Source organism: Pseudorca crassidens, chromosome 10, assembly GCF_039906515.1.
Source record: "Pseudorca crassidens isolate mPseCra1 chromosome 10, mPseCra1.hap1, whole genome shotgun sequence".
NCBI lineage: Eukaryota > Metazoa > Chordata > Mammalia > Artiodactyla > Delphinidae > Pseudorca > Pseudorca crassidens.
The window spans coordinates 41718396-41737702 of NC_090305.1; the positions used below are offsets into that span (position 1 = coordinate 41718396).

At 49.2% G+C, this 19307-nt stretch overlaps 1 protein-coding gene across 2 annotated transcripts in view; it reads left to right on the forward strand.

Annotated features, from left to right (window-relative positions):
• LRRC1 (leucine rich repeat containing 1) overlaps positions 1-19307 on the forward strand; it is a 127551-nt gene that overhangs the window by 1865 nt on the left and 106379 nt on the right. The gene's annotated exons all lie outside the window — the stretch shown is intronic.

Sequence of the window (19307 nt, forward strand, 5' to 3'; positions counted from 1 at the left end):
CTTGCCCGGAAAACTTAGCTTAAGTAAGCCTGAAGGAGGAAGGTAGCCCAAATCCAGGGCTGTGCAGGAAGTCGGGGCAGTTAATCCGAAGGTGTGCAGGAAGTAGGGAGGCTGCTGGCAGGCGAGAGAGGACCTGAGGCCCGAGCGTTGGAACTCAGATGTCTTGCAGGACCCTTTGTTAACACAAAGCCAAGACATGGTCACAGAAACACTCACCAGTCAAATGTTCTGGCATGTTAGAATGACCCGATTTGTCCTCCAGCCCGATAGAGTGTTTTAAACAGCAGAACTGTGTTTTTCTCAACATTTCAAGTGTTGTTATTCTTCTTGGATTAACTTTCCTTGGTCTGTGTAGAATTGATTGGATGGTTTGCTGTGTGCAATGGGGGTGTGTGTGTGATTGTCCTCACTAGGATCTTTGCAAAGCCCCCCAGGCTTTATTTAGCTTAGAAGCAGAAAAGCCATCCAGTTCCCTCCGGCATTATTATTTTGCGGGCATTTTCAAACACATGGTTCTGTCTGGCCTTTAGCGTCCTTAAATTTGACTTAAAAGTCATGAGTTCACTTACTGCCTTAAGTTATAATAAGTTTTAGGCATTGCTACTGCCAGGAATATAGAATACTGTATGTAATTTAATACTTTTCAAGGGCTTCAGAATAAAGTTGTTAAAGCTTGAGTGAAAAGCTGTTGGACTAGAAATGTTTCAGTGCTCTTTGTGGTGTTTTTGTTTGTTTGTTTTCTTTTGTAGAGCTGGAAGGTTTCCTGTGACTGGATTGGCTTTTCACTCCCTTCTGCAAAGTTTGTGGGTTTTTCTGTAATGTTGGGGGATTCAGCTTGGTATGGGAAATTATGGGGTTTGGATGTGTCAGGTATTTCTACTGATTCTAAATGGAAACTTCTCAGAAGCTCAAAATACAGTCTGATAGCCCTCAGTAAATATGGTAATAAACAAGCTTTTCAAAGGCTAGAAGTGGTCTGGCATATGGGTAATTGCTCTTACAGCTCTTAAAGTAGTTTCATAGTTTTCAAGTTGTGTAAAATCTGTTTCTCCCTGACTTTTCGTGTGCCTGGGTGTGTACAAGCCAGACTCCAGCAACCGCCTCCAAAACATGGATGTTTCATTCACAGTCTTTGCTTGGGCATCCGTTGTCTCCCGTCTGAGGTCTGCATAACTCATTACCGCTGCTCACTGCAGTCCTGGCCCCCTCCCCCAGCCCGTCCTCTTACCTGCCACGTCACCAGTGGGCCTCTTCTTCGGACAAACCTCCAAGGTCCTCGTGGTGGTGGCCATACCTGTATTATGTTCTCGTCTCTGCGATTCATTTGCAGCCAAAGGGGAAGCCTGCATCCCCCAACCCCAATAGCAAAAGTACACATGCTCCCCAGCCTTCAGCACTGAGAAAAGCATCTCCTCTCCCTGAAAGTCTGCAGCCTCTGATTTGCTCCAATCCCCTTGTTTTCCAAATTGAGACTCAGGATTGAAGTGACTTTCAGGGCTGTACAGCTGGTGTGATACAGTCGCTATGGCCAGCTCCCCCACACCCCCCCACCCCACAGCTCTCCTCTTTCATGTATCTGCCAACTGAGCAGGAATCTGGACTATTGGGCTTCTCACCTCCATCAGAAGAACCTCAGTTATTTAGCCCCTCCTGGTTTACTCCTGTCATGAAAGCTTGACCTCAGTAGAGCCTTTATTGACCCTCCAGGATTTGCTAGTTGTGGGGGATACAGAGATTAAAGAAGGTTTAATCAGCAGCTTTGTGGGGAGACAGTGACTTTAGTACAGGTGTGGTGGGTGTGGTTGGAGCGGGCACTGCAGTTATCAGATGCCGCAGTGGTTACTGACCTAATCTGCCGACCTTTTGCTGAACCCGCACCACCGTCCTCAGCAGTGTCTCCACCCTGTGAGCCTCTCATGGCTGCAGGGGACTAGAGCCCTCACCTTTGGCCTCACTACCCCTTCCCATCCTCCAGCTGGTCCCCTCCCCCAGCCCCATCCCTTTGGGGTGTGTGTTAACAGAGACACCTCGAGGTGCCCCCTTGGGAGCACGAGCTCGGCGTCCAGTGGGTCCTGCTGGGTAAACCCCTGTTTATCTGTTGAATGAAGGCTGCTGAGTCTGATGCAGATCTTTCTCCTCTGCTGCTTTCTTGTCCCCTGAAGCTCATCACTGCTCCAGCATCTGTCCTTCTCTAATGGAGTCAGAGAATATCCAGGTCTGCAGAAGTGAAGGTCATCCACGTGGTGCGGTTGTTTTGTCTTCCTCTCCTGCCTTCCTCTCTGTGTTCCTGATGACATCAGTTTTCCCCTCAATCTGTGCACGATGCTCAGCTACCTTCAAACATGTGTTTACTGTGGTCTCTCTAGACCACTGCAGGGCCTGGTCTACTAGGCAGCAGACACTTGGAGTGAACGCTCTCAAGCCTCTCTAGGTTAAAAAGTTGAGTTTCATCCTGTCACCTCCTCTTAGAGTTCAGTCAGTCCTTCCGTGATCGCCAGATGACATTATCTCAGATACCTGCCCCTGCCCTTCCTTCTTTCTCGTATCCTGCTTTATATTTTTCCCTAGCCCTTAGAACATTCATCACCCCCTGATTCCAGACTGTGTCCTTGCTTGCTCGTTCTTTGTCTCCTCAGCCAGAACTTAAGCTCCGTGCCAGCAAGGGGGTTTTTGTTTGTGGCTGAACCTAGGACAGTATCTGGGACACAGTGGGCATGTCTGTTGCCTGGATGAGTCCTTACGTGCTGTCATGGGGAGATAGCCCTGTTTCTTCGCCATCGTGATTGCCTGTCCCAGACCTGACTTGTACTGTGCACTGGTCTATGGGAATTAGTAAAGACACAGATGTTCAGAATTCAGTGGTCCTGTCCTGCCTATCTTTGTTCTCCATCTCTTCTATGCTGGACGCTTTTGTATTTTGGCCGTGCGTGAGGCTTGTGGGATCTTAGTTCCCCAACCAGGGTTTGAACCTGGGCCCCTGGCAGTGAAAGCACCAAATCCTAACCTCTGGACCACCAGGGAATTCCCTTGTGCTGGACACTTTTGACCGACTTGTCTGTTTGAAATAATCTTCATGCCTTGTAAACATAATTCCTGTGTAATGAGACTTCAACCTCTTCGCCTGTGATCTGTTGAGAGGATATCCATCCCCACTTGGAATAAGTCCCTTTTGTCTTAAACCCACTGTGTTTCAGTTTAGGTCTGGCCCCCTGCACTGGCTTCTCTCCCCAGCAGTTCCATTTCTGGAGGCCGGGCCAGCCGTTCTTCCTGGCTCACAGGTTCAGGGACTTACCTGCTTGCCTCCATCCATCCTGTCACTAGGTCCTGTCATTTCTTCTTTGAGAATGCCACCTTCCCTCTGCATCTCTCCCCCAGCTGGTTTCCCCTGGATCCCTGCTGTGCGTGGCTGGCCGTCCTCTGCAGAGGCTCTCAGGGCTGGTCTGGAAGGAGCAGGGGGCATGGCTGCTGGAATCAGTTTAGGTGCTGCTCCATCACTTTCATTCTTTCTTCAAGCCTCGGTTTCCTCACGTGTCACGGTAGCACCTACTTTATAGGGTGGTTCTTGGGATTGAAGAGAGAATGCACCCAGAACACGTACAGTTAGGTCTGTGATGTCTAAGATCTTTCTGGATACTATGGCAAGACGCTTTTATTAGTAAACCATGTTTTTTTCCCATATAACAAATCTATAATATTTATACAGTTACTCAGTTCTTTCACCAGAATATAATATTTTCTTGATTTTTGAGGAAACAATGTGTTTTAAACTAGAGTTTAAAGACATCTTCCTGGGAATTTGCAAGTTATTTTTTAAAACCAAAAGTAAATTTTTAATATTCTTTTAAATAATAATTAAAAAAATCATAGATTCTGTAACATCCAGGTGACCTTCCAAATGAGGCATGTCATAAAGATTTCCTGCCAGCGTTAGACTGCGCACCCCTTTGATCGTCTGTTGCACACCCCTTTGCTTGTCTGTAGCGAAGGGGAAAGGACAGATGTGGACTTATCACAGAAATTGTGTTTTGGGTCAGACGAGGGCTGGAAATTCATGAACAAAGGGTTCACGACAGTCCGTTAGAGAAGAGCGGTGGCTGGCTGGCTGAGGGGATTCCAGCCCCGCGGTGGTAGAGCCCCACAGAGTTGCCAGGAACTCTCTCCAGGTATTCTTGTACTTAACACACTGTGTGAGCAGTCGAGCACACGGAACAAAATTGCATCATTGTCATACGTCACGTTCAGCGAAAGCTGAGCTCTCTTTTATTGGTTTTTATCCAATTTTTACATTGTCTCACCTTACAGTTTTATAAGGGCTAAAGCGTATGAAGCTTTAGATTTGGACAGACTTAAGTAGCATTATAATGAAAATAATTTAAGGCAAAGCCCAGGAGGAAGGGCATCCAAGAGAGCGCTTGCCCCTGAGAGCCGTGAACTGCACATTTCTCAAGTTAGGGAAACTTAAGTTCTGCTTTCTCAGAGAGCCTGCTGCTGTTACACAGTTTAGCTCTTGGTTGTTTTCCTGTTCTGTTCCGTGTTAGTCCAGTGCCCTTCCCTCATCTCCTGTTCCCTCTCCCCCCACCCCCGCTTTACAGGTGAGGAAACTGAGGCCTGGGGAAGATGTCATTTGCCCCAGGTTGGTGGACGTTGGAGTGTCTTTGATTAACTTTGAGTATCTGCTACTTATTAATAATATTCTACTAGACGCCACTTTCTGAGATTTTACTGAGCTCCAAACATTGCATTAAGTTCTCTCTAGAAATTATTTCCCTTAAATGGAATCACCACTCACTTTAGCCCTTATATTCCAGTTTTGCCAGTGTGGGCACCGAGACTTACTTAGGGAGTTGTTTCGGAGGCTCGTGTAAGGAACTGGGCCAAGGTCAGCTGTGGAGCCAGGGCGTGCCTCCAGCTCCGTGTCACTTGCCCCTGGGGATGGGGCCTGGCCCTGTGACAGCTCTGAGGCATCTCCCTCTTTGGGGAGATGAGGGAAGACTTCAGAGGGGGTGACATTCACGTTAGAAGGAAGAAAAAACCTGTCGTGGTCGTCAAAGCCCATCCTTCCCAGGTGGCTCGAGCGAGGCTGCCCAAGTGGTCGCGGGACTGGAGAGGGGCCAGGCGGGATCTGGATGGTGTGTCAGGAGAGGCGCCGCACAGGTGGACCTCTCTTCTGGGAAGGTGGTCCTGGGAGGAGCAGAGGATGCTGTCAAGAGCTGCTGTGGTGGTCTGGGTGGGAGGAAACCGCCCGGCACCTGTGGGGTGGGCAAGGTGGGATGGATCGTGTCATCAAGGACGTTCGGGGGGGGGGCGGTTTCCTGCCCTCTGGTCCAGCACCGTTTCTCCTCTTCCCCCTGCCGTGTTGTGCTGACTGCCTGAGGCCCTTCATCAGGGCTCGGGGGACACTAAGCACAAAGCATTTACCTCCTTGTTGTGGACACATTTTCCTCGATTGTGGGGCGTGTCAGCATTGAACTTGTAAATTGCTCGCTAAGCTGTGCAGGTAGGCATTGGCTTAGGGGGGAGATGGACGGCCAGAGGTGCTGGGGGTGGGAAGAGTTTTTTTTTTTTTTTTTTTTTGGTTTCAGTTGAATTGGGTCATCAAGTTGATAAAATTGCAGCCACAGTAACACTGGAGATCCTGTGGGTTCTTTTTTCCCAAGTAACATGAGTATGTGTTATGTGTGTACTGGACCACGGACCTCAGTTTCCTCTGTCCTCTGTTGCTGCTTTAAAACACTGATGCTTGGAGCCTTTTGATTTCCAGAGTCACTTGAAGTCAACTCGTTGCTGAAATGTTGCAAAAAAAAATTGCTCAATTCTTTGAGAAAAAGTAAAACTATTCACTTAATAAACCTTTCGTAGAGTTGAGAAAGTTGAGTCATGCTGGTAACGGCAAAATGAACCCATTTCCCCAGTCCCCCTCCCCTCTTCCCAGGGGCTTCCAGAGAGAAGGGTCCCCTTCGGCCCCTCTCACAGCTTCCGGAGCGTTATCCTCTCTGCCAAAAATTGCAGCTTCTGTAACTCTGATACTTGTGTACTTGGGATTTCCTTAAAAAGGACCCTTTACGCAGGCTTGAAATTTGGGGGGTAAAGCATAGCTGATATTTACACAAGAGGGTCAGAAATAGCAGGGTAAACATTTCTCAGCAGTGATGACAAAAATCCCAACCATGGTCTCGCCGAGCCATGAACGGAAGCGTTGGGCTCTTCTGGGTGTGGATCCAGTGAGGCTGCAGGCTTCTCTCTTTGCTCACAGAAGTCTAAAGGAAGTTTGCCTATTTTAGGATTTTCCCCGGAACACGGGGCTAGATGTTTGTCCTCCACTTCATGGAATAGTTATGAGGGGCGATGAGATCATGGGCCAGATCTTAGTAAATGCACAGGAGAAACTGCTGGATGTCCATTTACTTTCTCTTGGGTATTATTTAGTGGACAGGGATGGTAATTTACTATTGCATGTGGTATTTTAGAAGATCTAATCGAGTTTGTGTGTGTGTGTGTGTAATGTGTATGTGCCTGTAGTGTAAAATACTTCGAATTTCTAGAAGTAAGATGGGATACTAATTTTTTTTTTTTTTTTTTTTTTTTTGCTTATCACTGTCTGGAAGAATTTCCTTATCCAGGCTGTAACTTCTAGATTCCAGAGAATTTGACTCAGTTGGGAGACATTTGGCATTTCTGTTTCCGAGAACCACAAGGCATGGATTTGTCATGTGGTGGGTGGAAGGTGTTACACCTAATTGCAGTGTGTTCCAGACTGATTCCTGGATAGCGTGGCCTCCCATCCTGACCGCTCTGGTCACCTTTCTTTCCACAATGCACACCCACTTCTGGGGGAGAGATAATCGGAGGGACTATCAGCTGACTTGTGGTGGACGTGGGGAGCTTGTCAGATGAGCAGATGTGAAGCCCAGAAAGGAGCTGCCAAACCTCTGAGGAGGTGACCTGGGCTCTGACTGCCTGACCTGATGTGGAAGATGCTGAGGCCTCTGAGGCTCATGCTGTTAGTGCAAGCTGCCTGAATTTGACTATGATGTGGCCTTGTTTTGTCTTGTTATTATGTGTTGGATGCATAGAAGAATTCAAAGAATAAAAAATGTGACATTTTCCTTGATTCCCTCCAAGTGATACCAGACATGAACAATTTTAGAACGTATCCTTATAGACTTTTCCTCTTCACATACCACCATATATTTATCATTGTTAAAAGGAAAAGAGGAGTCCTATATAAATTACTTCTATGTAAGTTACTATGTAAGTTGCGTCACCACTTGCTGTTTTGTACTTAACTCCGTATCCTGGATGTCTTCTGTGTCAGTATGTATAGATGTATGTTAACATCAGTGCTGGTGCTGTAGGTCCCCTTATATAGGATATGCCATGATTTATTTATTTCACCATTCTCCTATCGCTGGACATCTAAACTGTTCCAAATTTTTGCAGCGATGAACTACACTAGATTGAATGTTCTTGTTCCTATTACTTTGTACACACATGCAAACGTTTCTTTGCATGGGTTCAAGGTGCGTAATCCCGGGATGAAAGGGTACATACTTTACAAATTTCAGTAGATGTTGCTAGCTTGTCAAAGATGATTATTTTTTAAATCTGAGTTGGGTGGAGGCCTAGTGATAGGAGACATCTACCCACCTTACAGCTAAACAAGTGCAAGACGAGTGAGGTAAAGTGATGGATCAGAGCAAAATGAACATGTGGGCGGTCCTCTCCCACTCCTGGCTCCAGGTCCTGTGCTCTTTCGGGGGGCTGGAGAAATAGGTGGGGAGATGGGTTCTGTCATCTCTGCCCCCTCTCTCCTCGACTGGGGCTGTTTCCCAGAGACCTGGGAAGACCCTTGGGTGGGCTTCCGTCAATCCGATATTCGTTCCGGGTCTTTGGAAGACCGACACCTAATGCTTGCATTCAGGTGGCTTATGCTGTTTAGTCGGGCAGAGAGGTTGGCGTCACGGAATTCCTAATGTGGGTTGATTTGGTTTCTGGAGCAGAAGGGCAGGGCAGCGTGCAGGCTGTGGGGGGCCGGTCAGCCCCTCCCTCCGTCCCTTCTACTGATGTGTTGCTTCTGGCCTGGATCTCTTGCTTGTCAGGAAAGTGTGTAGCGTTGGTTAGGAGATCGACCCCTTAGCTGTGACACCTGGGACAAGTAACTCAGCCTCACTGGGCCTCAGTTTGCTCATCTGTACAAAGGTACTAATAGACTCCACTTCCTGTGTGTGAAGAGTAAATGGGTTACTATGTGTGCTGGAAACGGTGTCTGTTACATAGACAGCACCCAATCAAATCTGCTGGCTGTTGTCATCGTTCTTGGCTGTTTTGTGAGAGAGGCTTCAAAGCCCTTCGTCCTGTCTTCTTCAAATCCTGTCTCAATTCTTGGCGGGAGAGATCTTTCTAAAACACAGATGTGATGGGTGACTTCCTGCTGCAGTGGCTCCTGGCCTGCAGGATACAGCCTGGCTCTTCTACCTTATCTCGCATCTCTTCCCTGCTTGAACCTTGCGTTTCAGCAGCACTTAGCTGCCCTTGGTTACCAGTCTTTTCATGCCTCAGAGTCTTCAATTTTGTGCTCTGTCTCCTGGGAGTTCCTCTTTGTTGGCTTCTTTGTCTGCCTCCCTGCTGGTCATCCCGTGGGACACAGCTCAGGCGATCACTTTCCTCTGAGAACACTTCCCTTCCCTCTTCTCTGGTTTCTGGGGACACCTGTGTCCTTACTGTTACCTCTTTGAAATGATCTCTGTCCCCCATCGAAGCCACAACACACCTTTTCTTCTTTGCTTTCCTGCTGTGTCACAGAGCAGACATTGAAGACATATTCGAGCAGCATTCTTGGGGACGTTTTCAGCCCTTTTGGCAAGTGGATTTAGAAATGGGTTGGGGGCAGACTGTAAGTTGAGCTTGCCGATTACTCCATGAAGAGCCGGGCTCTCTGCCATCCTTGCTTGTATGGATGGCGTCATGGTGGTGGTAGCACTGGTCTTGCAGTTGGATAGCCCTGGGCCTGTGTCCGTGCTCTGACTGACACTAGCACTGACCTTGGGCAATTCACATAATCTCTCGAGCCTCAGTTTCCTTTTTTGTCTTGAAGAGGTGGTGTTAGTGATGTTCAAGGTCTCTTGGAGTTCTGACCTCCCTGGATGCTAATTTTATGACATTTTATGACTCGATGCCACAGCGCTAACCTGAGGGGAGTGGTCCCCACTTGTGCACGTGACCCGTGAGGTTGCTCAGTGAGGTTTAGTAGAACCACAAGTCCAGGCTTAATCATTATAATCAAGGATTCGATAATAAGGAGAAGCTGTTCCAAACGCTTACCCTCCTGTGGTCAGTTGTTGATTCCCAGAACCAATTAAGGGAAAAAGATCAGCAGATTTTCTTTGGTTAAAACACACACACACAGACACACACACACAGACACACAGACACAGACACACACACAGACACACACACAGACACACACACAGACACAGACACACACACACGGACACACACACAGACACACACACAGACAGACAGACAGACACACACGGACACACACACACACAGACACACACATACACAGATACACACACACGGACACACACACACACAGACACACACATACACAGATACACACACACAGGCACACACACACACAGACACCCCCCCCCCCCCAACAACCTCTGAACACTGAGTTTTTTCCCCTGTGTCAGTTGCGTGCTCCCAGCCTTTAGAAGTGAGGTAGAATAGGCACCTTGGCTGGGGCTTTTTGTCTCCTTTTTAAATGAACTCAAGCAGAGTTCAGAGGCGGTTGTTTGAAAGTTCACTCTGGGTTGATGTGAGCACCCGAGAGACTGTATTTTGGGAAACCTAATTTGGGGACTGATGATTAAGGAATATCTATGAGTTGAAATCAGGCTGAGGTGGCTTTTCGAGGAGTATATTAGGATCAAAAGCTACAGCCTTCTACTCTTCTGCTGAAATTTGCTTTCCTGACTAGATGTTGGTGTCAGGCTTCCCAGGCAGTGTGATTCAGGAGTGGGGGTTTGGGGGGTCGATCTCTGCTGGGTCCTGGCAGACCCTCCCTCCCCCTTCCCCTATGCACCCTGCATCTTTATTATTTATTTATTTATTTTTTGCGGTGCGCAGGCCTCTCATTGTTGTGGCCTCTCCCGTTGTGGAGCACAGGCTCTGGACGCGCAGGCTCAGCAGCCATGCCTCACGGGCCCAGCTGCTCCGCGGCATGTGGGATCTTCCCGGACCGGGGCACGAACCCGTGTCCCCTGCATCGGCAGGCGGACTCTCAACCACTGCGCCATCAGGGAAGCCCCCTGCATCTTTATTGAGTGCCAGCTGTGCTACAGGCATCCTTCTGTCTGGCAAGGTGGGTATTTTGCCTTGTCCTAACGGAGCTTCCGTTCCAGGTAAGGGAGACCGCTGGTAGATGGATAAGCAAATAAGAATTTCAGATAGTGATCAGAGCTATAAAGCAAACCAAATGGGGAAATGTGGTTGAGAGCCATGGAGAGGTTTCTGTTTATTCCGAGAATACCTCTCCCAGGAGGGGACCCTTGCCCTGATGCGGTTAGGCAGCTGTGAACAGTGCAGAGCTCCTTGCAAAGGCTCGGGATGAGTTTGGGGTGTTTGTGGGCAGAACGAAGGTCAGTGTGGCTGGTATGACAGGGTGGGGGGTGGAAAATCAAGGTGAAGATGTTGGTGGGGTTAATGTATGTCGGAGCTCAGAGACCCTGGTGAGGAGTTTGGATTTTTTTTCACCAATTGGAAGTATGGCAGATGGTAAGCCTATAGATATCTGATTTGTGTTTTAGAAAGTTCACTCTGCTGGCAAGTGAGAGTTTAGTCTCGAGGGAGGAAGGGTTCACAGAGCAGAGAGACCTGGAGAACTGATGGGTTTGGGACCGGGGTGGTAGCAGCGAGTGATGAGATTTATCTTGGGGGTACAGTCAACAGAAACTGCTGATGTAGTGGATGTACGTTTTTGGGTTTATCAACTGGGGTGCTGGCAGAGCCTTTACGGGGTTTGGGAGGACCAGGAAAGGGAGTATAGTGGCCTAGGACCTGGTAAGTCCTTGAGTTGGGGTGTGGTGAAGTGTTTATGAGGCCCAGAACTTAGGGGTGGAAGCCTGGGTATCGATAATTATAATAAAGACAGCAGACATTTTTTGAGCAATGTGCCCCGAGCTGTGCTTTGCCTAAACACTTCCCATGATGAACTCATTCAATCCTCACAACAAACATAAATAGCTTCATTATCCTCTTGAGGACACCAGGACGCGGAGAGATGACTTAACTTGCTGAAGTCACACAGCTAGTACGAGCAGAGCTGGGGGTCACAGTGGGGCTGTCTGGTTCAAGAGCCAGTATTCCTAGCCACTGGACCGTCTTTCCTCAAGGTCACATGCACAGAGACCACGTCTTTGGCACCAAAAGCCACCTGATGGGCCAGGAGTTGCCTCCACTCTAGGAAAGGGGACAGAGACACCTGTGCCCCCTGGGTTATTTTTGAACTGTTAAGAAAAAGAGCACTGAGCTGAAATATTTTAAAAATTAGGTCACCAAATATTAATGTGCTTATTCACGCTTAATCTTTCAAAGAAGATTAGTGGCACCCATTTTGGGGGGCTGGATTTTTTTTTACCTTCAGGAGAGAAAATGAGCGCTGGTTTTATCCTAGGAGTGTCTCCATTATAATTCTGCTGCCAATAATTCAGCTATTATACTGTTGATCTCTGTTGTCAAAGCATGATATCAAGTGATTAGCTCATGAGGCAGTTACGAGTCTTGACTGTAAAGGTCAGACTCATAAAGAGGTTCTAATGTACTTTCTGGAAGTATACACATTCCAATACTGCTACACACGGACGCTAATAAGATTAGGTTAATAGAAGCTATGCGTCTTATAGGAGATGCACCTTACCTAGTAGCATGTGACAGTAATTCACCTACCTTGATTTGCGATAACTTGGTTCTAAAATGGCAAGAGGCAGTAGAGGAAAGTGTCACGTTCTCTCTGATAATGGTGGTGATTTACTGAAGTTACACAGAGGCCAAGAGAAAGCAAGCCCTACCCCCACTCTTCAACCTCACCCACGCCCACCCCTCTTTAGCACTTACTGTTCGAAAAGAAAATATCTCTCAAGATGTCTTTGTCAGGCAAGTAGAGCAGGGGGTAATTGCTTGTGAGGTGTAGTTCCTGTAGTCTTTAAAAATTTCTATATTCTAAAATGTTTGATTTCGACATTCGGGTTTAGGTCCAAAGTAAGGTAACTTCTGTGGTTTCAGCTCACTGGTCATTTCCCCTCATAGAGGGTTTCAGCCTTGAAGAAACAGGAGCGCCTTTGGAATATTCTCGTCTGCGAGTGACAAACATCTCAACCTAAGATGCCTTAAGTGACAGAGGCACTTAGGGCCCTCACGTGTCAGGAGGCCCGAAGGAAAGTTAGGGTTGGTTTAGCAGGTCGGCAGTGCCGGGCACTGAGGGGACTCCTGAGTGACCTGCAGTTCCTCGTATGGTGGCACCCGGGGATGGGCGTATGCAGAGTCACGGGTGGACCCTGGACTCTTTTTCTGGCCTCTAGTGGGAGGCAGGGAGGCAGGGAATGTGAGGGGTAGACAGACGGGGTGGGGATGGGTGTGGCTGCAGTGCTCCTGAAAGGAGGAGGGGCAGAGACGGTGCCGCCTGCTGGCCCTTGCAGATGCCCTCCTTTTGTGACGTCTCTCTCGTTTAACGCTGTGTCTTCTGCCAGAAACACAGGGACCGTCTGCTGAGGAAAAGTCTCTGGCAGGATTGATTTCTGTTCCAAGGTATTCTTAAGAAAAAGAAAAGCTTGGACATGTCGATGTTTTCCGTAGGTTTCCTTCTCACTATGTGTGAGAGAAAATTTGTGAGAGAAGAAAAAATAAGTCAAGAAGATATTATAAAGATTGAATTACCAGATATACTTATTTTCTAAGTTGTTAAATTCTAACATGCTAAGTACATTTTAGTACTTTCTGACTGTGGTCTTTAATGGTTAAATTTCTGTGACTCAGTGGTCTTGCGTCTTCCAGACCTCCGCGCCTGTCGGTTGCTGTGCGCTCCGCTCAGAAGCCTCTTCTCCAGGGCAGATGCTGCCTCCTCTGAGAAGCCCTCCCAGCTCTGCAGCCATACCCATGACCCCATGTCCCCACAACCACCCCCCTCCTTCCCCCCCCCACGCCCCCCCGCCGCAGTCCCTCTTGACTCACCTCTCTCTTGCTGTTCCTCAGGGTTAGACTTAGCTGTGCATCTGTTTGTTTCTCTCGGTTTGTCATCAGGGACTTGTTTTATGCATCTCTGTCTCAGGCAGTGGGGAACTCAGTGCTTTATTCACAGGAAATGTTCAAAAAATGTCTGTTGCATTGAAAAAAATTTTTTTATGGGGTAGCTGAGATACATAAACCCTCGGACGTTTCCCTTTGGTGCCACAGCGTGGTGAGTTACTCCGAGGGACCGGTGGTGCCACAGTCCAGCCTCAGTCAAGTTCAGCCTGCGCCTGGTGTCCCTGGAGGGACCCGCCGGCAGCCAGCGGGGCGTGTGGTGGGGCTTTGCTCTGCACTCGGGTGGGAAGCTGGGGCTGAGGCAGGGTCCAGGGAGAACACAGCATTGGTCCTGCTCAGGCCTGTGTCTTTGCAGAGGTGTGCATGAGGAGTGAGATGGCCAGGCGGTGCGGAAGTTCTGCCCATGCGCTGGACCGCCTGCCCTCGCCTTGGAAGAGCAGAGGGAAACCTCAGCTACGGTTTTGAAAACACCCAGTGGAGCTCTTTGCTGACCGCCTACCGTGTTTCAGATGCACAGCTAGGCACGTACTCAGGATTTGCCTGGTCCTCAGGTCAGCCTTATGTGGGAGGGTTTTTAAAGGCCCCATTTTACAGATGAGAACACAGAAGCTGAGCCCTTGCCTGAGGTCACCCACGTGGGAAACAGCCTGGTGGGAAGTCCAGGTCCGGGGGCTCCAGAGGCCCTGCTTTTTCATGCCATGTTCTCATTAGGCAGAGCCAGGCCGGGGGCCCTGAGATCAACACGCAGCTCACGTGCGTTGAAAGGCCAGTGCATTTATTAGGTACTGGGCGTGCAAAAGTGAGCAGGGGCATCTGACACCCGGGCACGTTGTGCCGAGCCCGTGGAGCTGGTGGCACAGGCTTCCTAGGGGTGGAGGGAGGGGTGTACAACCCAGCCACATTTTTAAGGAGAGGGGTCAGGACAGCTGGAGCCCCGTTGTGCGTGGCTGTGAAAGCCAGGTTCAGGAGGCTGGGCCTTATTTTGTCGTGGAGGCGTGTCGTCAGTGGAATTTCAGTAAGCCCTGGGGCCCTGATCAGACTTGTGTGGAGACGGCTCAGCCTGTTGGCAGCCTGTGCGCGGATTTTCAGGGGAGCGGGACAGGGGCAGGGTTTGGTGACGGACTGGCTTGGAGGGTCTGGGCTCAAGGATAACGGCTGAGTTTTCAGCTTGAGGAACTGGGTACCACCTTCAGAATTGGAGGACCGAGGGAAAGGGTGCGTGTGGTTAATAAAAGATCAGGGCTGGGGGCTTCAGTATTCTCAGTGGAGGACGGGGTGGGGCACCTGCAAGGTGAGGGAGGAGGGGGCGCGGGGGGGCTCAGGGCATTCCTGGGTGGGTGTGAATTCCCGGGGGTGCCTTTGGCCTTCGTGGGTTTTTCTGTTTTCCTCCAGAAGGCTCAGCTCTACTGGCCTGGGATAGAGGAGGGTGGGGTGTAGGTGCCCAGTCCACCTGCGGGGGAGGCCGGCAGGATGAGAGGGTGTGAGGCCCCTGAGGTTTCTGATGCATAAGGTTTGGGATGCTGTTTCGTTGGGGAGAGGGGGAGTTTCCTGCAAGGGGAGAGGGTCGAGGAGAAGCAGAGGTGGAGGTCGTGGGAGAGGTTGTGGCAGGTCTGGAATATCGGAGTCGAGGTGAGTGACAGGAAGCAGCTGGAGGGGGGTCAGCGTTCCAGGGTGTGACCAGGTGAGGATGGTGACGCCCAGGGTGTGGCAGTCACTAGCCTCAAGGAAGCCGGGGGCTGCGAGGCTCGCCTGTCTCAGGATCAGCTGCGCAGTGACAGGTGGGGGGCGTGAGATGGGGAGGTCCAGCCTGAGACAGGCCCGTGGGCAGGAGGCGCCCACACCCCATCTGGAGGGGATGCCCCCACCTGACCGACCCTGCTACTGCCTAACTCAGTGCTTTGTTTTTCTTTTGCTGGAAAACAAGATTTTCTATGTGAGGTCTCCTGATTTCTAATTGTTGACATCTTATTAAACAATTTAAAAACCACACCGTGTATCAAGTGCACGGGTTGGGTTTGGCTGGGCTCCTGTCGTCCCCTCTGCTCTCCAGACCCTAGGACTTTGCAGGGGTTCGGGGGTGACTGGGAACTGGAGCCCACTGTCTCGGTAGCTCCGCGCCTTCCTGGGCATCGCCTTCTGTTTGGAGGATGGAGGTTTTAAAGATAAAGACCTAACTAGCTAATTAGCTTCCCAGTGGGAGCTAATAGGGGGGTGATAGTAATCTGAAGCCTTTGGCTCAAGCGAACCGCAGAGCCTGATAAAAATGTGTGAGCAGTCCCGCTCCTTTCCTCTGGACAGAGTGTCCCTCTTTGGCAATCCTGTTTCTTTTTCCTTTTTTCTAGTTTGCTTCTTGACTTGTCCTTCCTCTTTTGCTTCCCTTCAGCATTTTCTTTCCTTACCCTTTTGCCCATCCCTTCTTTCCATATTTACTTTCTCCCCAGTTCATTTTCTCACAGAGTTCGGCTCAAGTTAGTTGGCTAAAGCAATGTGTGGATCAATTTTTTGGGGTGTTGGTTCAGTAAGCTTTTATGTTCTATTTTCTTAGTTCTCAAACTTGGCGAATGAGCTGTAACGTAGGCACACGTGCGTCCAAAGGCATGGTTTGCCCTTCAGATTAATCACGCTGCCGGGTTTTACCCAAATTTCAAAAACACTGTTTATCCTCAGGCCACCCACACATACCTTTGACCATCCCTGGAGTTTGCAAGTCTTTGTTCCTTTGAAGGGACATTTGATGTTTGGGACAGGCTGGGACTAAGTCTAGAGAATAAGGTTATGGATCTGTCTGGGAAATACCGTAGTTCCCTGAAGCACTGACCCGGGTCTTCTGTCTTGCTGGGTGGAGGGAGGGGCCCCAAGGTGGCTCCAGTGGGGAAGTGCCCAGATGTTGGAGCAACGGCGCCTGCCTGGGGTCTGTGCCACTTCTCTGTTCCGTTTTCAGCCTGGCTGTAAAGGCTTTGAGTCCAGACACACTGTATTTGTGAAGTGATGAACCGTTAAATTTTCCCTCTTCCAAAGACATTTCACTTAGACCTGGAGTTAGGGAACGAAGGTATGATTTCTCTTGGCCTTTGAAATACTGCAGTGGACTCCGAGACCCGTGTTACTGTCTTCGTGGGCCTTTTGGGCTCTAGGCTCTAGGTTGGGAGCCCCTGGGGTCTGGGCTCCCTCAGTGGGGACTGTAAAGAATGACGTGCATGTGGCCACACGCCGGCGCGGCTGGTTGGTGACCAGCACGCGCACGAAGCAGGTTTCCGGCCGCACTGCCTCCTCTGGCTGCTGGCGGGCAGGCACCACAGGGGTTCAGACTTGGTTCTTTATCAGAAGCACCTGCGGAGTTCTTTGGAAACCTATGGATTCCGGAGCTGCATTTCCAGAGATTCTGATGCATTATGTGCCCGGGGAGGGTGCGCCCCAGGTGAGTGGTGCTGGGGGTCCCTCAGCCACACCCTGAGAACCACGGGCTCAGTGGGCTTTGGTTCGAATGGGTCAGGTTCCTGCCCTGCCTCCTCTGTACTGATTCCGTGGTCTCGCCGAGTTACTTCACCATCTTTGAGCCTCGTTCTCTCGTCCTTATTGTTTTTGTTTTGTTTAACTTTTTTTTAACATCTTTATTGGAGTAAATTACTTTACAATGGTGTGTTGGTTTCTGCTTTATAAAAAAGTGAATCAGCTCTACATATATCCCCACATCTCCTCCCTCTTGCGTCTCCCTCTCACCCTCCCTATCCCACCCCTCTAGGTGGTCACAGAGCACCGAGCTGATCTCCCTGTGCTATGCAGCTGCTTCCCACTAGCTATGTTTTACATTTGGTCGTGTATATATGTCCACGCCACTCTCTCTCGTCCTTGAAGTGAGGCTGGTGATGCCATCCGGGGAGGGCGTTGTGAGGAGTGCAGCCGTATACACAGGGCGCCTGCTCTGCTTGGCACGTGCTATGGTGCTCATCACCTAGGGTTGGAGGTCAAGGGTCTCCATCATACTCTGAACTTCTGGTGTATTTGTCGGCGGGAGTGGTTAGCTGCTTCCTCCTCTGGCTTGGAGTCCCTTCCTCTGTGGGGCCCGTGGATGATGGGCCCCCTGTCCTGTTGTCCCTGGTGTTTGTGGCTCAGCCTATAGGTCCAGGTGTGCCATGGGGCCCTTAGTGGTCACAACTTGAGATGTGCCCTTCTCTCGTTTTCTATTCTGCTCTCCCACTGGGCCCTTCCTCTCGCGTGCTTGCACGTGTGCACACACGCGTGTACACACACACGTGCACGCACAGCTGAGCTGGTGGTCCCAAGGAGCTGTATTTGAGGCCTGGCTCAGGCCCAGTCCTCTCCCCCCAGGTCCCTGAAGCATGGTGACAGTTGTCTGTGGGCCTGGCCTGCCAGGGGGACTCTGCAGCCTGTCAGAGCTGGCTTCTGCCTGCTGGCCTGCGGGGAACTCAGACACCAGTTTTCAGGGACAGACCTGGGTTCTCTTCTCCCTCCCCTGCGTCCACAGGCTAGTGAAGCAGGCTCAACGCACAGGTAGCTGTCTCCGTGAAACTTCGTCTCAGCCAACGTGACCTTGATCTTCCTGGAAGACAGGCAGGCCAGCTTTTACGAAATGTTTTGTTTGTATTGGTTTTTAATGCTAGCCCCCAAAAAGAATGCCTTGGTTTTGCCTCAGGGTTCTGTCAAAACAAAACCCTTCCCATATCCAGGATAGAAGCAGGTTTGCCGAGGACCCGAGCACGTTGCTGTTGAGTTTCCATCTCCCCTTTGTGACTTTTGAATAACTCCGCATTCTTTTCTCACTAATCATTTAAAATCTTAAATGAAAGTTTGGCTTTCATAACGTGAGCAGTTTTGGCAAATGCATGAAGGTGTGTCTGATGTAATTCCAGTCTCAGAAGCAGTTTTTAAGGAAAAGAGGCTTTAATCTTCAATGCCTTTGTCACTGGGCTGTTCACTAGATATTTTGAGGATATAAATTACGGTGAGTACAGCACCAAAGGGCACATTTTTGTTTCTCGTTTGGTATATTTCCTTATTCTTGGCTTGCTAATTATATTCGGTATAATTTAGGCTTGGACTACAAAATAGGTGTTGGGTCTGTGTTCTCTGATTGTTTTATACTAATACTTCTGCATTCATTACCTGATGGAATATTCAAATGTATTTTAGGAATTGAACCCCTTCGTCTCTCTCCCAACAGGCTCTTGAATCTTAAGCAAAAGAAACACGTGGGGAGAGAGAAATCATGGAGGTGGAAATTCGAAGTGCCTGGCGCCTATAGAAGTCAGTCAGAAGCCTTTTTTTGTGTTCATTTTGAGTTACCAAAATCAAAATAGAGCTAAATTTGTAGTCAATGGTTTTGAATATAGCTTATTTCCACAGAGTATTTAAATAGTATGTTCAAGTTCCTTATTCAAGATTTTAATAATTTTCTCGTATTCTTTGTAAACTAGGTATTTCTTTGAAAGTCAGCTCGTGGGGACTAACGGGAAGGGTGATGGATGTGTACCAGCCCTTCTTTCCTGTTCTTTCTGATTCACGCATCTTGGGAATGCTTTCCTAGGTGCCAAACAATCTGAAACAGTGTGAGGGCTCCCGAAAAAACCCAGCTCTCTTCCTCTTTACAAACATTTCGTCACATTAGTTTCATGGTAAGACAGAGAAGATAGCCAGAATTTTAATTAGCGCTTCAACTTTTAAGCTAAAGAAAGTTCAGCTGGGTTGATAGTTTCGATGCTGCCAATTGATTTTGGGGGGTAGTATTTTCTTCCCTGCCTCTGATTACAGAAGTGATACTAATGCCCATTTTGGGGACCTTGACAAACGCAGAAATGTTTAACGAGGCGGAAGAAAGTCTCCCATAATCGCACCTAAGATTCGAGTCCCTGACTTCAGTGAGAGGTGGTGATTGTCTAGAGCTCCACTGCAGGGCATCCAGCCAGCTCCCCAAGGAGCCCAGGGGCACCTCCTTCACCCTCCAGCATCCTGGCTGCCACCTGGCATTGTGGATGTCTTTCTCT